Raw genomic sequence first — 12,060 nt, forward strand, 5'->3', positions numbered from 1 at the left:
ATATAATTATCCACACTATTTAGGAAAATACGTCCAGACACGAGTTTCTTCACAACCAATATGGCTGTTTTCCACTCTTTCCCCCTTTTTATATGAACCATTTCCCAACATGATTTCATTAGAAATATTCCCATATTAAATATGGCTAATTTTCTGTACCAGTCGTCCTTTTTCTACTCATGAAAAGTTGTTACTTTTCGAAATCCATTCCTCAAAAAAAATTAATTTGGAGATGGTATGTAACGTATGTAAGTAACTACCTCTTACTGTACAATGGTGTAACATCGGCCACCTTATTGACAATCCAACTGTTATATGACAGCTGTCATCAACATACCACCACCACTCATAACAACACGTCTGATTTATTAAAGCCTTCGGACAGAAAAGAAATATATTTGTTTTTTATTCATAAAAAAAAAAACATTTTTGGGAAGAATATCGAGTTCCTGGGACATAACATTACGGAAGCTTTATGGATATGATGGGCAATGAATCTCATACTATTTATTTCAACGCAATCCTGCTTTGTTTTCTGGCGTGAATATAGTAGTGTGTGTGCTTGTGTGTGCAATGTTTATTTTTCTTTGCCTTTTGCATTGTAGGCGAGAAGAAACATTCACAATAAACAGCCGGTAAGGTTGATTAAACATTGATAAAGCAATGTTTGTTCTTTTTTTAACTTTATTATTATTTCTGTCTATCCAGGTCTGTAGCTGGTCTCCTGTTTGTTCTCCTAATTTTGCCGAATATAATTCTACCCTCTCGGTACCAGATAAAACACCCACTTCCATGTCACCTGGTGAAGGGTCTGTTCGAGTGGATTGATGGGATTTTTCCTCCGGGCCAACCGCAACAAAACTCCGTCGACGCCGAGCTCGCACAGGAGTAGACGGTGTGCGGTGGTGCCATTGTTAACTGGGTCCGGTTTTTTTTTTTTTTTTTTGTTAATTTCGGCTTGATATAAGTCCCGACGTGGGGAACTCCCACACCCTGAAGTCTTATAAGCCGGGCACAAATGGAACATTAGGGAAGTATTGTTTTGTATCTATCGTTGAAGTTCATTTACTTTTTTTCTTTGTCTTTTTACAGACACCACTTTGACCTCACCCACAACAACATTAGCTGATGCTACGTTATGCAGATTTAACATGATTTGTATAATTTTGGTAAGTGAGGGAAAATATTTTGGCCCTTTATGCTTAGTAGGACCAATGATCGTTGCCTGGAAGGTTTTGTAGTCGCATGGTTCATTGTTTTAAATCTTTGGCGTGCGCCACACCTAGAGGTCTTCCTTGAAGGTCCTCTATTTCAAACATATTATTCCCTATCAGTTTGGCTATACGGCACTTTGTAAACTTCCTGGCAAATTTCGAATTAAAATTCTTACCAAAATCGCTAATCATATAATTGCGGCGATAGGCTTCTTGGCCCGGAACAAATTTAGTAACCTTTGCCCGCTGATTGTACCTCTTGGCACTGGTTTCATACGCCACATGCATATTCTCTCTCATCTTTTCTCTTATGAGAGCTAATTTGTCATTCTTATCTAGAACCGACAGAATTTCATGATCAGTAAGGGACTTCAACTTTCGAGCAAGATTGTAATCTGATCCTTTCGTGTACATGTGAAATCCAAAAAGTGCGAAGTAGGGTGTTACCCCCGTGGCCGCATGCACCGAGGTTCTAAGGGCACATTCAATTTCTGTTAAATAAAGGTCCCAGTCTCTGTGGTCCTTTTCCAAATAAGCACGTATTGCCGATAAAACAGACTGGTTTACCCTTTCAGAGGCATTTGATTGAGGGGAGTACGGGGCCGTTTGCATGTGGCGTATTTGATAAGCCTCAATCATATCTTTAAACTGTTTGGAGTTAAACTGAGCGCCATTATCACTATGGACTATCTCAGGAACACCAAACTTTCTAAAAATTTCTTCGATAAGAAATTTTACCACATTGCTTGACGTTGCCTCCCTCATCGACTTAAGAAACACAAACTTCGAGAAATGATCCATAACAATAAAAATGTAAGCGTTTCCGCTCTTGGATCGAGGGTATTTCCCGAGGAAGTCGACATATATTTTCTGAAAGGGTCTGTATGTTTTAACCTCGCTGCCTATTGTTGGTTGGGTCCTGTAGTTTACGCTCTTTGTCTCTTTACATACCGTGCAATTATTGACGTACTGCCTAACTTGAGATGTCATGTTGGGCCAATAGTACTGTTGCCTTAATCGTTTGAGTGTTTTTACCATTCCCCCATGTGCAGCCGTTGGGGCATCGTGGGCCTTTTGGATTAGTATGTGTGTTAGGGTTTCTGGGACCCATAATCGCCACTCATACTCCGCCAGCTCTTCCTCCCCTTCTTTTCTCATCCTTTTAAATACCATGTCATCTTTGACTTGTAAATCCGGTAACCTGTCTTTATTTGATTCAATTGTCGCTTTGAGTTCTTGATAACTTTCACTATTAAACTCGTTTGTCTCAAAATCGAACAATTGATCCAAATCTAGTTCCTCTATAGTTGGGAGCCTGGACAGAGTGTCTGCCACAACATTTTCTTTCCCCTTTCGATGTTCTATGTTGAAGCGATACGATTGCAGCTGTAATGACCAGCGAGCAAGTCGACCACTCAAGTCCTTCATACTCATTAGCCACTGGAGGCTGGCATGGTCTGTTATGACAGTGAAGTCCATCAGTTCCACGTATGGTCGGAATTTCTTCACTGCCATAACAGCTGCCAAGCACTCCTTCTCAGTAACACTATAATTTTTCTGGCATGAGTTTAATTTTTGAGAGAAAAAGGCTATTGGGTGCTCCTCCCCCCGGTCATTCAGCTGAAAAAGTACCGCCCCTATTCCGTATTCGGACGCGTCACACTGGATGTAGAACTTTTTGCTAAAATCAGCATGACGTAATACTGGGGCTGTCGTTAGGGCTTTCTTTAGGATATTGAAAGCCTCAATGGCTTCTTCTGTCATAGCAAACTTTTTACTCTTTCTAAGCATGTCAGTCAAGGGGGCGGTAATGGAGGCAAAATCTTTTATAAACCGCCTATACCATCCCGCTGTCCCCAAGAAGCTTCGGACTTCCCTTGGGTTCCGGGGTATGGCAATCTTGTTTATTGCTTCCACTTTCTCGGGATCTGTTCTCAGCATCCCATCGCCGATAACAAATCCTAAATATTTCAATTCTCTGAAACAAAATTGGGACTTTTTCATCCCAATCGTAAGGTTAGCGGCTTTAAGACATTTCGCAACTTCTTTTAGTAGACATAGGTGTTGGTCAAAATCGCTAGAGATTACGAGTAAGTCATCTAGATACACGAAGACATTCTCCCGTAATCGGCTCGGAACGACCTTGTCCATTAGGCGACATAGACGTTGTGCCGCGTTACATAACCCAAAGGGCATGACGCGAAATTGGTACAAAGGTCGTCCGGGTACCGTGAATGCTGTGTATTTCTTACTCTCGCCCTCTAGCTCAATTTGCCAGAAGGCATACTTGAGGTCTACGCTTGATATAAAGTACGTCTCGTCGATTCTGCTTAATATGCCATCGATGTTTTGGAGAGGATAAGCATCCTTCTCCGTTAGCTTATTCAACTTTCTAGCATCGAGGCAGAACCGATTTTTCCCGGGCTTCCTCACCACTGTGGTTCGGTTGCTCCACGGGCTTTCGCTTTCTTCGATTACTTTCAATTTCAACATGTTATCGATCTCATCATAAGTAATCTTCTGTACAGCAGGCGACATGGGGTAATGCCTGTCCTTAAAAGGTTCGGCTCCCTCTATCAATTTTATGGTGTGTTTCTCTAGTGACGTTCTTCCTAACCCCTTTTCTTCGAACGAGTCAAACTCCTTAATTACTTCATTTAACCTAGCCCGTTGATCCTTCGTTAAATTATGTGGTTTTAACCGGTGTTCGCCACCATTAGTTTTGAACTCATCCGGTATCTGGTCCATCCTTAATTCTTCCACGCTTAACAATTCGGGAGCTAGGTTAAACGTTCGCCAGAAATCCACTCCTAAATACACTTCCTGCTCCAGATCGGGACATAAGAAAAATGTCACGTCCTTTTTTTCAGTTCCATATTCGATGTTCACAGTAATTTTACCTATAATGCGATGGTTCTGTCCGCTGGCTGTGGTTATATTTTTAAAAACTGGCATTATATCAATCGACAACTCCTCTACTAGCTCTCTGCATCCTTTCCCCAGAAGGCTGACCGAGGCTCCTGTGTCCAACAAGCCTCTAATACGCCTATTCTTTATTAAAATGTCAGCATATGGCCTCGGATCTGAGCGGCCTCTCTCCGCGCGGCTTATTGTTTCGGTCATTAGTCGTTTCATTTTCCTTTTTTCCACTGTTTTCTGTCGAATTTTGAGTACACGTTTTGGTAGAATACACTCATTACATACTTGATCGAATATCCTTTTTCTCGTGATATCGTAATTTCGCTGCCTTTCCAATAATGGGATGTTGTGTCGGATTTGTGCATAATAACTATAAACTTTTGGTTCCAAATTAATCTTCTTTTCATTTTTACTTTCAGATTGTGTCTTCGCGACAACTTGCATTACACTGCAGGGTCCTCTGTCGGACGTGATTCCCCCGCCTTTGCCACGCCCCTCTGGTAGTTTCCCTGTTTGCAGTCAGTGCATAATGGTGCAATAGTTTTTGGTTTGCCACACCTGTAGCAAAACAGGGTCCTCTCAGCTGCGGGACAGTTAATGAACATATGCCCAGGCGTTCGACAATTCCAGCAAATCAGTGTTTTATTCTGATTTTGGGTATGCCGTATAGCTGATACTGTACAAGGAACATCTGCTAATGGCTCTTGTTCCTCGTACTCATATTCGTCCATTTTCAGCTCATTAACCAACCTCATTGGCCGAGGGTTTGTGTGCACTGGACGGGCTTCTTTCCTGGGGAAATTTCGTTCCGCCTCCTTACATTCAATGCGTAAGGCTTCGACCGTTTTTATGGCCATTGGATATACAACTAATTTGATATTTTCTTTTAGGTTGACCTTTATGATGCCTATCATATCATTGTCCGTAATTTGATCCTGTAACCGTGACCTAAGCTGCCCCATAACGTGAAAGTAGGCATCTACGGACTCATTCGCCATTTGTTTGCGATCTACCAGGTCTCGCATCACTTCAAAGGAGGATTTCGTTGTCTTATATTGGCCTAAAAGGGCCTCTTTCAATTTATCCCAGGAATCGATATTCTTCCCAAAAATGTTTTTTTTTTATGAATAAAAAACAAATATATTTCTTTTCTGTCCGAAGGCTTTAATAAATCAGACGTGTTGTTATGAGTGGTGGTGGTATGTTGATGACAGCTGTCATATAACAGTTGGATTGTCAATAAGGTGGCCGATGTTACACCATTGTACAGTAAGAGGTAGTTACTTACATACGTTACATACCATCTCCAAATTAATTTTTTTTGAGGAATGGATTTCGAAAAGTAACAACTTTTCATGAGTAGAAAAAGGACGACTGGTACAGAAAATTAGCCATATTTAATATGGGAATATTTCTAATGAAATCATGTTGGGAAATGGTTCATATAAAAAGGGGGAAAGAGTGGAAAACAGCCATATTGGTTGTGAAGAAACTCGTGTCTGGACGTATTTTCCTAAATAGTGTGGATAATTATATCGTTTTTAACACGTCATACTGTTCAGTGCTTAATTTTTTTTAATATAAGTTGTTGCTTCATATAAAAAAGTAAGTGAACAATGATGATAATTATATTACAAGTGCTGTGTTGTGTTGATTAAAGAATGATGTGACTAAAGTCTAGTATTTTGTTCATAGGATTCGACACTGAGCAAATATTGTGGCACATAGGAGGCAGGCTCTATAAGACATCGGTAAGCAAGTCCACCGAGGAGCAAAGTGAGCCGAAACAGTAATACGTTCAGCAAATGCAAAGAGCTTTCTGTGTCCAGGTAGGACGTAAAGAATCAAATATTAATTGCTAGACCAATATAACCAGTCAGTGATAGCATCAATTATCCTTAAAAGTTTGAAAAACAAGTCAGTTTTTTTTTTTTAAACGGCCGTCCAGCCCTCAAGCGTTGAGCGACAGACATTACGGCTAAGAAGTTTGAATATATAATACGCCCTGTTATTGGAAAAAGTGTTCCCTGACTATCAGCTGCTGACTAATGGCAGTTGCGACTCCAACCATTTCAAGATAATTCGGTCAGTTTGGGAAAAGTTGTATACTATTATCTAACCATCATAAACTGACATAACCAATATCCACCATTATAATAGTTTAAATTGTGTAGTCGGCAACTAGGCGCTGACAAATAATTTTGGCAAAAAGAAAAAGACGTTTTTCGCCGTATTTTATATGTACTTATTAAAATCTTTATGTATTTTGTTTGTTATTTTTATATTTGTTTAAAATTTTTTTAATATTAATATTTTATCCATATTGACTAAATTTTGAATCTATTATTCATATTGAGATATCACTGTAAAGGTAAAGACAGACAGTATAGGGAAGGGTAATTTTTTTTAATATCATATGGGACCCATTAGGTCCGAATAGGTTGACCATCTAAGTGAGCTCATTTAGGTAGGAACCGTATCTGATGTAGAGAGAGTTGGCTGTAAGAAAAGCCGTATACCCTATCCAGCTAGTCTTTTCTTAACCTAGTTAGGATTTTGTTTTTTTTGTTAATGTAACCTTTTTAAAACGATTTAATGTTTGCTCATATTTTTATATTGACTCTCAGGATTGTCATTTCGAATTAACTTGATTTAAATTTCCCATTTATATTACCAATAAAATATGTTTTAAGAGAAGCATGATAAAAATGAATATGGAGTAAGTGTGTTCATATTGGGGGGGGAAGGTGACGGTTGATTGAAGGAAGGCATGTTCTAGGAAGAGTAGTGGGATCCCGTGAAGATTGATATGTGGAGATGAGGATCATGGTTGGGAGGGCAAGTGGGGGGGTCCGAACAGCAAGGACCCACATCCTAAAGAATATCCCCGTGTATGTCATGTGATAGTTGTGTAGTGTAATTGTGTTTGTTCATTATCGTTTTGTTAGACCTTTTGGCTGGGAATGGCGGGTTGAGAACCGCCCTGAGGTCCAGGTAGAGCAGCCGGCAGACCAACCTAGCTTCTATGGGGTCGTAACAAATATGGCGCCCAAAGGAAAACAGACCTATATCAATATAGATGATTATAGGAAAACTTAATTGAGTATGATAACAGTTACGTACTCAGAAATAGTCCAAGATAGTTTTAATAGCCCAAATGATCTAGTCCAAAACAAACTATATCTGGACAATATCTATTTGTTACGACCCCATAGAAGCTAGGTTGGTCTGCCGGCTGCTCTACCTGGACCTCAGGGCGGTTCTCAACCCGCCATTCCCAGCCAAAAGGTCTAACAAAACGATAATGAACAAACACAATTACACTACACAACTATCACATGACATACACGGGGATATTCTTTAGGATGTGGGTCCTTGCTGTTCGGACCCCCCCACTTGCCCTCCCAACCATGATCCTCATCTCCACATATCAATCTTCACGGGATCCCACTACTCTTCCTAGAACATGCCTTCCTTCAATCAACCGTCACCTTCCCCCCCCAATATGAACACACTTACTCCATATTCATTTTTATCATGCTTCTCTTAAAACATATTTTATTGGTAATATAAATGGGAAATTTAAATCAAGTTAATTCGAAATGACAATCCTGAGAGTCAATATAAAAATATGAGCAAACATTAAATCGTTTTAAAAAGGTTACATTAACAAAAAAAACAAAATCCTAACTAGGTTAAGAAAAGACTAGCTGGATAGGGTATACGGCTTTTCTTACAGCCAACTCTCTCTACATCAGATACGGTTCCTACCTAAATGAGCTCACTTAGATGGTCAACCTATTCGGACCTAATGGGTCCCATATGATATTAAAAAAAATTACCCTTCCCTATACTGTCTGTCTTTACCTTTACAGTGATATCTCAATATGAATAATAGATTCAAAATTTAGTCAATATGGATAAAATATTAATATTAAAAAAATTTTAAACAAATATAAAAATAACAAACAAAATACATAAAGATTTTAATAAGTACATATAAAATACGGCGAAAAACGTCTTTTTCTTTTTGCCAAAATTATTTGTCAGCGCCTAGTTGCCGACTACACAATTTAAACTATTATAATGGTGGATATTGGTTATGTCAGTTTATGATGGTTAGATAATAGTATACAACTTTTCCCAAACTGACCGAATTATCTTGAAATGGTTGGAGTCGCAACTGCCATTAGTCAGCAGCTGATAGTCAGGGAACACTTTTTCCAATAACAGGGCGTATTATATATTCAAACTTCTTAGCCGTAATGTCTGTCGCTCAACGCTTGAGGGCTGGACGGCCGTTTAAAAAAAAAAAACTGACTTGTTTTTCAAACTTTTAAGGATAATTGATGCTATCACTGACTGGTTATATTGGTCTAGCAATTAATATTTGATTCTTTACGTCCTACCTGGACACAGAAAGCTCTTTGCATTTGCTGAACGTATTACTGTTTCGGCTCACTTTGCTCCTCGGTGGACTTGCTTACCGATGTCTTATAGAGCCTGCCTCCTATGTGCCACAATATTTGCTCAGTGTCGAATCCTATGAACAAAATACTAGACTTTAGTCACATCATTCTTTAATCAACACAACACAGCACTTGTAATATAATTATCATCATTGTTCACTTACTTTTTTATATGAAGCAACAACTTATATTAAAAAAAATTAAGCACTGAACAGTATGACGTGTTAAAAACGATATAATTATCCACACTATTTAGGAAAATACGTCCAGACACGAGTTTCTTCACAACCAATATGGCTGTTTTCCACTCTTTCCCCCTTTTTATATGAACCATTTCCCAACATGATTTCATTAGAAATATTCCCATATTAAATATGGCTAATTTTCTGTACCAGTCGTCCTTTTTCTACTCATGAAAAGTTGTTACTTTTCGAAATCCATTCCTCAAAAAAAATTAATTTGGAGATGGTATGTAACGTATGTAAGTAACTACCTCTTACTGTACAATGGTGTAACATCGGCCACCTTATTGACAATCCAACTGTTATATGACAGCTGTCATCAACATACCACCACCACTCATAACAACACGTCTGATTTATTAAAGCCTTCGGACAGAAAAGAAATATATTTGTTTTTTATTCATAAAAAAAAAACATTTTTGGGAAGAATATCGAGTTCCTGGGACAGAACATTACGGAAGCTTTATGGATATGATGGGCAATGAATCTCATACTATTTATTTCAACGCAATCCTGCTTTGTTTTCTGGCGTGAATATAGTAGTGTGTGTGCTTGTGTGTGCAATGTTTATTTTTCTTTGCCTTTTGCATTGTAGGCGAGAAGAAACATTCACAATAAACAGCCGGTAAGGTTGATTAAACATTGATAAAGCAATGTTTGTTCTTTTTTTAACTTTATTATTATTTCTGTCTATCCAGGTCTGTAGCTGGTCTCCTGTTTGTTCTCCTAATTTTGCCGAATATAATTCTACCCTCTCGGTACCAGATAAAACACCCACTTCCATGTCACCTGGTGAAGGGCCTGTTCGAGTGGATTGATGGGATTTTTCCTCCGGGCCAACCGCAACAGGTGTTGCAGGTTATCAGATTGGAAGGTACTACGATACCGCTCGATGTGAAGACTTTTAAATGATAAGTCCACTGTAGTATTTCGGATTCTCAATTGGTGCAAGAACTTCACGAAGAAAATTATCAATATTGGTCCAAATGTTGGTATATTTCTAATATGAAGGTACATTCATCCAGATGTTTAAATTTTCTAGCAAATTGCTTATATAAAAGTCTCAATCTTGGAAGCAAAGTGTGAATTTTTCATTTTTAGTTTCACATAAAATTTGTCAATGTGTGGGACTATAGTATGTGAAATGGTACTGAATTGGCCGCGGGGGTACTTCGGTACTTTTTATAGTGAAATGGTACTGAAAAAAGTACTATTGTACTGAATTTTCCATCCCTGGCGTGTGTCCAACACAAACGTAGCGGTTGAATTTGTTGTTGCTGGTGAACACTGATACAGATACATTTCTCATCCTGCTTTTTTGTTGCCTATTAAAGTGCTTTGCTACATCCTATTACCCTGCAAGCAAAAACTATCGCGGAAGTGACTTGGGCGTGTCGCCCAGGGCGATGAAAACAGTCGCGACGATAGTCGCAGAAGTCACCCTGAAGTGACCTCCGTTGTGAAGAAATGAACCACGCCGGCGTGTCGTCTTGGAAGTCACTCCAGCGACGCTTCTAGAAGATCATTTCCGCGATAGTTCTAGAAATTAAAAAAAATATTTTTTTTCTATTTATTTTTGTTTAATTTTTTTTTATTTTTATTTACTTTTTAAATTTTTTTATTGTTTTGTTTTTATTTCTCTTCTCTTTTAGAGAAATTATTCTTTGCCATTTCCGCCTACATTAATTTGGTCATTTTAAAAATGTGATGTTTTGTTGCCTGACTTGGGAAGCGAACCCAGACCTTCAGAGTGCAAAGCGAGACCACCGTCTCACATAACCCTGCAAGCAAAAACTATCACGGAAGTGACTTAGGCGTGTCGCCCAGGGCGATGAAAACAGTCGCGGCGATAGTCGCAGAAGTCACCCTGTAGTGACCTCCGTTGTGAAGAAATGAACCACGCCGGGGTGTCGTCTTGGAAGTCACTCCAGCGACACTTCTAGAAGATCATTTCCGCGATAGTTCTAGAAATTAAAAAAAAAATTCTATTTATTTTTAATTAATTTTTTTATTTTTATTTTTTAAGTTTTATTTATTTTTTTAATATTTTGTATTTTTATTTATTTATTTTTTATTTCTCTTCTGTTTTAGAGAAATTATTCTTTGCAATTTCCGAATACATTAATTTTTTCATTATAAAAATGTTATGTTTTTTTGCCTGACTTGCATGGTAGAACAAGAAAAGGTAGCAGCAATACCCAGCTGACTGAACAGGGTTGTAGTGTTAGTGTCAAATTTCATATGACATTTTATACATTCATTTCTATTTCGATGTACATTAGGGACATATATTTTTTGAGAAAAAAATATATCATTCGGAAAAAACCATTTCCCCGAAAGACTTCTTCATATCAATGATATGTAACCTCCTCCAAGTTCGAACGATAAGCCGCGCAGTAAATCACCGCTTGTAGAGGCGATACAACGTTTGTTAATATGTGAGGTATTTTGTTAAAATTTAAAAAAATAAAGCCCTAATAAACATGTGCTTCTTTGATTTCTAAAACAAAACATTGAAACAGTTTCTCCTTTTTCTATGAATTTCCAGCGACCCCAAACTTTTCTGCAAGAATTCTACTTTCTGCGAGAATTTATGCATTTATAAAAATGTAACGAATTTTCATTCATGTTTTCCAAAATATTGAACCAAATGTGAAAAATTATTAGTTTTTTAAATTCCAATAATTTATAGACATTTCCTTGTTTTGTTTACAAATACAACTGGCAGTAACGTTACAAACAAAAACCAATTCCTTTGTGGTTGTTGTTCGAGTTGTATTTGTTGTAGTATTAACTTTACCTTGTATTTGTTCTACCATGCCTGACTTGTGAAGCGAACCCGGACCTTCAGAGTGCAAAACGAGTGTGATTACCACTGCCCCACCGTCTCATATAATCATCACATAGAAAATGTTCTATATTTGTTCAAATGTGATGAATCATTAAATAAATGTAAACAATCGCCATGGAAGTCACTCAGAAGTCACTCCGAAGTGTCGGCATACGCGATAAAACGTAATCACAATAAGGCTATAGAAATTGTTTGTGTAATTCACCGACGATCTTCCTTGGGGTGTCTCCGGAGTGACCTCTTAGGCGAGGGAGTGCGAAACTCACTTCCAATTGCTGGCAGGGAATCATGAAATAGAAAATTTTCTATATTTGTTCAAATGTGTTCAATCATTACTTAAATGTAAACAATCGCCTTGGAAGTCA

The 12,060-nt window shown here is 38.2% G+C and overlaps 2 long non-coding RNA genes across 4 annotated transcripts; both read left to right on the forward strand.

Moving 5' to 3' along the window:
- Positions 1-351: 351 nt before the first annotated feature.
- On the forward strand, positions 352-5,216 carry LOC141391200 (uncharacterized). 3 transcript variants are annotated; one of them, XR_012409587.1, is made up of 5 exons: positions 352-635; positions 709-1,169; positions 4,553-4,811; positions 4,871-4,962; positions 5,024-5,216. It is a non-coding gene; the product is annotated as an uncharacterized lncRNA (long non-coding RNA). The 3 variants fall into 3 exon arrangements; XR_012409588.1 differs by having other exon boundaries at positions 4,553-4,790; XR_012409586.1 differs by having other exon boundaries at positions 4,553-4,962.
- A 3,963-nt stretch (positions 5,217-9,179) lies between these two features.
- LOC141389394 (uncharacterized) lies at positions 9,180-11,103 on the forward strand. The gene is made up of 3 exons (XR_012409031.1): positions 9,180-9,469; positions 9,543-9,855; positions 10,497-11,103. It is a non-coding gene; the product is annotated as an uncharacterized lncRNA (long non-coding RNA).
- The last annotated feature ends 957 nt before the right edge of the window (positions 11,104-12,060 follow it).

Source organism: Musca autumnalis, unplaced genomic scaffold (assembly GCF_047663935.1).
Source record: "Musca autumnalis isolate F117 unplaced genomic scaffold, ASM4766393v1 scaffold_1, whole genome shotgun sequence".
Classification (NCBI taxonomy): domain Eukaryota; kingdom Metazoa; phylum Arthropoda; class Insecta; order Diptera; family Muscidae; genus Musca; species Musca autumnalis.